This window comes from Helicoverpa armigera, chromosome 1, assembly GCF_030705265.1.
Source record: "Helicoverpa armigera isolate CAAS_96S chromosome 1, ASM3070526v1, whole genome shotgun sequence".
In the NCBI taxonomy this organism is placed as follows: domain Eukaryota; kingdom Metazoa; phylum Arthropoda; class Insecta; order Lepidoptera; family Noctuidae; genus Helicoverpa; species Helicoverpa armigera.
The window spans coordinates 17393188-17398943 of record NC_087120.1 but is presented as its reverse complement, the minus strand read 5'-3'; the positions used below and the strand labels follow the sequence as shown (position 1 = coordinate 17398943).

The window sequence follows — 5756 nt, the reverse complement described above, 5'->3', positions numbered from 1 at the left end:
GTTATATGTATATTTAGTTAGTTACATGTAAGTTAATTTAATTTGTTATATACTTAGAGAAGAAAAAGACCTACAAAAAATAAATTAGATCCCACCAAAAACATTAAATGTAAAAAAAAGCCAATCCTCTACGCAATTCCTCCACTGTGAAAAGTTTTGAGATCGCATAGAAGCCAAGTCCTGTTCAACTTTACATTAGATTTTTGATGATCGGTCAGTGAGTCAGTCAGTGACAAAATGGTGTAACTTTGATCGCTCATAACTCGTAAACTATTTATTCAAATGTCTTGTAATTTTGAGACTGAGTTTGTTTTAATACTTACTCTTGGTCATCGAAAACCTAAACTCCTAGCTTTGTCCACATGGAAGATACAGGGGGCTGAAATAGCCGCGAAACGCTTCGAGAAAAGATGGTACGGCCGTGCCCGCTTTGCTCGAGTCTTGGCTGGAGTGCCCCAGCACCGTGGCCGTGCCCTCAGATAATGATCGTTTCTGCAACCGTTAGTCAAGCTATGTCTTTCAAAATACTAAGAATTGGTAAGTACTATGTTAAGACGGAACGTAGGGTTTAGAAGACCTTTTTATTGATATGTAGATCAACATCCAAATATTTTGCTCATTCTACTTTCTTCACTGTTGGGAAGCTAGATCATCACCGTCTAGCACAGGGTATAAGTGTGTCCATCGAGGTACAAAGAAGTTTGCCGGTTTTTTTCGGCCATAAAGTTGATATTGGTAGTAAGCGACTGCGGTATGGGAAGCCCCTGTGGGGTAGGGACCTCAGCTTAGGACTGATTACGGCATTTAAAGAAAGGGGTCCAGCAACGCGCACTGGCTCAGGCAAGGCTCGGGATAGGGCGTTTGATTTCAAGTGCTATATCATTGCAACCGATACGTACCAAGCGAATCATGCCGTACGCTCTCTTGAGTCGGCCGTTCTTCACTTGGATTAAGCCTTGCGCAAGGTTAGCTCTGTACCTGCAACGTGAAAGCCACACAAATTAATTAATTATACTCAGAATAATATCACTACATAGTATAAAACAAAGTCGCTTTTTCTGTCCCTATGTCCCTTTGTGCGCTTAAATCTTCAAAACTACGCAACCGATTTTCATGCGGTTTTTTAAATAGAGTGATTGAAGAGGAAGGTTTATATGTATGTTATGGACCAAGTGATAAATTGGGCAGTATAAATAATGCCCGGTCATTATGAAAAATGCCCAATATGAGAGTGCAATTTGATAATAATTATTCAAATAATCAAATTGACCGGACACTATACATATTGCCCGTGACCTTTTGGGCAAAGTAATACAAACATATTAAAATTGACCGTTATTGCCATTTAATTTAAAATAAACTAATTATTAAACCACTTAAATAATCAGCCTCATGATTTGGATTAATTATGAAGGACTTCTGCCTTAAAAATCCACTAGTTTTCGCAATAAAAAGTTAAGTGCCGGTGTTCCACCCGCTCTCAGAAGCTCTGAAGTGATTCCGTCCTCACCCGGCGCCTTGTTGTTCTTAAGCTGCTTCAGGGCCATCCTAATCTCGTACAGACTGATGTCCGGGATATCTTCGGTATAATGTCGGGACAGCTTGGCTCCTGGATCTCCTGCCAAGCTGTCAACGGACTTTGCGACCGAAGTGTATAACTGCCCATAGAACCTCTCGATCTCGCCTAAAACCTCTGCCTTGGTCGACGCTATGCTGCCATCCTCCCGTTTCAGCTTAGTCATCTGGCTTTGCCCAATAGACTTGTCCTTTGCGAATACTTTGGAGCCTTGGTTTCGCTGTATGGTCTCTTTAACACGATCCGTATTAAAGAGACGCAGATCGTGTCGCAAGGACTTGGATATTCGTCTATTGAGCTGCCTATATGACTTCGCATCATAGGAAGACTGCAACTGTAGCAAGCGTCGTTCAGCCATGAGGTTTAAGGTTTGCTCGGTTAGTTTTTGAGGTCTATTTTTACGGCAGGGTCTAAAAAACTTAGACCCTACCGTGCGGACAGTTTCCACTAGTCCGTCGTTGATCTCGTCCACTGACACTAAGTTCTCAAGGCAAGCAAAGCGATTAGAGAGCTCGAGTTGAAAGCTTTCCGGGTTTTGAATATGGGACCGAGTAGGTCGGAGCGTAGACTTCATCAGACTGGACCTTTCAAGTTTAATATTGATATTCAGTGAGGCTCTTACGATTCGGTGATCGCTTCCGGTTTTTACCCTGTTGATCACAGAGACATCACTGAATATCCGTCTCTTGTCGGTCATGAAGAAGTCTTTTCTTGCCCAACCTAGCGTTAAAATCCCCCATAACAACAGTGAAGTGGGTTTTGGAACTATGTATGGCCCTACTTACGTCCTCATACATAGTCTCCACCTCATCATCGGAGTGTGACGAGGTCGGTGCGTATACCTGAATGACCTTCAGCGAATATCTTTCGGATATTCTGAGTATTAGGTATACCACCCTGTTCGACACACTGTCGATGGCTAATATGTTGTTTACGAGGGACTTGTGAACGAGAAACCCGACACCACCTTGGGACTTTTGGTCGCCCTCCCGGTAGTAGAGCAAGTTACCAGACTTCAGGGTTACGGTGTCCTCTCCCTCTCTACGGACTTCGCATAACCCTATAATGTCCCAATGTAACTTACTCCTCTTCCAGCTCGCAGATCTTTTCGTCAGTCCTCAATGTGCGTATGTTGTGTGTTACCAGGGCCAGTCGTCGTGGGGGTGGGTAGCCTGATCTCTTCCGGAGATTCTTAGCACCCACTGCTCCGCCGTTACCTTGACCGCTACCCGCGCCAGGGATAGCGGAGCTGCCGGGGACTGGGGGCCTGGTTTCTGTGCTTCTCATTGGGGGGTAATTGCCTTTAATCGCCACGCTTGGCAGGCGGGTTGGCGAACGCAGTGAGGGTATGCAGTACGCGGAGGACGCTGCTGCCCGACCTCCGGTTTGTCCCTTAGTCGCCTCTTACGACACCCACGGGATGATTTGGGGGGAGCGCAATTCTAAGCCGGCGTCCCACGGCATTAATACTAATACAACAAAGAAAAAATCATTGAAATCCGTTCAGTAGTTCCGAAGATTAGCGTGTACAAACAAATAGACATACAGACAGAATTTTTTTTTTGGATTTGTGCTCCATTACTGTTTCTAAACCCCACCCAATTATTTTTTTTTTTAATATATTCAATGTACAGACACAGTTTTTTTACAGATTTATTATATGTCGGATAGGGGGGGGCGAAACATCAAGAATGGCACTATTGTCCGACACCAGCTAGGGTAATCGCACAAAGAGATAACTAAAAACACTCTAATCTCAAAAACGTTTATTCAAATTAGTCAGAACAAAAGACAGCCCCCAAAACGCCCGCCCTTCGCCACTTCCTATGTGTTTTGGCTGGGGAGAAGAAGTGGCGGAACAAACTCCCCAGCAACACATGTCTGTCTGTTAGGTTAGAAGAACCTTTACACTTTAATTTCAAAAGACACTTTACACACTTTACAATATGCAATAACACTAGGTACACTAGACGTGACGTAGGGCAGTTTCGAGATGTGTGCCGCACGACGACTCAACGAAGACTGAGCTCCGTCGACGCCACGCTGACCACCACGACTCTGCCAAGCGCGCCAAAATGTTGTTTCACCGGAAACGCCACCAGATGGCGCGCTTACGTCTCGTTTAGTGTCCGTACTATTGACCATCTCCGACACGGCCATCCTGCGTATTCCCACGTCCTCGTGGGTTTAATCTGCAACAACACAAACACAGCACAGTACGTTTGCCTCGGCCACTCCTGACCATATCATCAAGCTCAGCTATTGTGAAACTTTGTTAAAACATTTGTGAAGACTAGGATGCTCCCTTAACCAGGGACATTTCATAAATAGAGGGTTCCCTTAACTAGGGTTTCCTTCACTAGGGAGGTTTCTTCAAAACCAGGGGCTTCTCTAAACAGAGGCTTCTCTTAACCAGAGGCTTCCCTTAACCAGTAATAGAAAGTGCTTAGGCAACCGATTAAATATTGACAACGTATGTGTCAGTAATAGATCATCTCGATTTAAGAATAGCAATCACCATTTGAATAAAGAAACTAGATACGTTAGTTGCTAAGCGCGAAATCAAAGAAAGATCCAATTGCTAGTCAGACTTTCAACCGTGTACGGTGCACGTACATGAATTTTTAAAAATACACTTATTGCAATAAGTTAACTAGTAGGCTCGTGCATTTGCACTTTGGACGCAACCTACATTTGGCAGTGCATTGACGCTAACATATTGCATTCTTCGATGCAAATTATGTATCGTTTATTTTTTTATTTTAGTGTTCAATTAGACGTGGTTTGAATCGGACAACTTGCATTTTTATTTAGATTCATCCCGTCGGGCATTCAGTGACATCATTTTGCATTCCATACTGACATTCCACATTTAAGTGACAATTTGCACTACATTTGCATTGACAATACTTATGTAAGGGAAGCCCCCTTACAAACCGGTAAACAGGACCATTATAACTACGGTTATCATCAATAATCAATTCCCTGTTGTCAGGGTTTTTTACAACATTAGAGAGAGGCCCGATCAACAAGTTAAACAAAACAAAATCATCATCACAAATCTGAGCTGGTTTTCAAGGGCAATGCATACTCAACTCGTCCAACCTGTGCACCAACACAGATTAGAAATCGCACCAACGATTTCTCAGACCCATCACCACATGTTACACCACATGAGGTGCGGTCTCTAGTTCTGACCCATCATCCCATGTTACACCATATGAGATGCGGTCCCTAGGTTCGAGTATGAGTACACATGCCATTCTTAATCGGAATTGGTTTCACTACCACCGTCATCAACTATAACTCTAATTCTTGGGTACTTGGTGATCGGTTATCTTTCCTCCACAATCATGGGGGTGTTTTTCATGTTTGTTTAGAGTAAAGTGCCTTTAGTAGGCGTATATCCCCGTCTAACACATCAATAATCTTAAACGCACCTTTAAACTTAGGATCTAATTTAGTCTGACGCACAATTCAATCAATCAATGAAGCAGAAACTGAATTAATCTAACTTTAGGATATTGATAGGATCAGGTAACTAGTAATTTTCAACTCTGGGATAAAACCTAGGTTCACGGTTTCTAATTCTGATTATCTACGATTCCACTAATTAATAAGCGCAGTGGGAGCGCAATCAACAATACTGAAACTGCCTCAAGTTTATAAATGTCGTAAGACAAATAACCTCAACATAAAGCAAAAATGGATCGGTCTCACCGTGTTTCCACTCTTAGCGCATGATGATGCGCACATCGCTATGGCGCGCAGTTCAGCAAGGCTTCACGTTCACAGACACCACGGAGATGCACCAACACTCCGACCTCACGATCGCACGTCAGGCTCCGATTCCAGCTGGGATGCTCCATTTTGTCGCCATATTGCACAATAATCACCATAACCGTGGTTACCATACTTGTGCCTGCGCTGAAATTCTTAATCAATTTTCTACTATATCCTCCATATCAAAATTCTGATGTTTCCTTATTTTGTTTTCTGCCTACTGGAAAACATGGTATTCAGCATGTGCCTATCGTGCACTCAGAAATCCAGAAAGTTTGTCTTCACGTGGCGAATTCTCTCGAAACTAATCCACCATCGGCCGCCACACATCACTCCAAACGAGCACATCACTTTTTCACTTTTTGAACACGTGGGCATGGCAATCCTTAACACATGT

General features: G+C 43.2%; 1 pseudogene; it reads right to left on the bottom strand.

Annotated features, from left to right (window-relative positions):
- Positions 1-1001: 1001 nt before the first annotated feature.
- Positions 1002-3013, bottom strand: LOC126053888 (uncharacterized; annotated as a pseudogene).
- Between the last annotated feature and the right edge of the window lie 2743 nt (positions 3014-5756).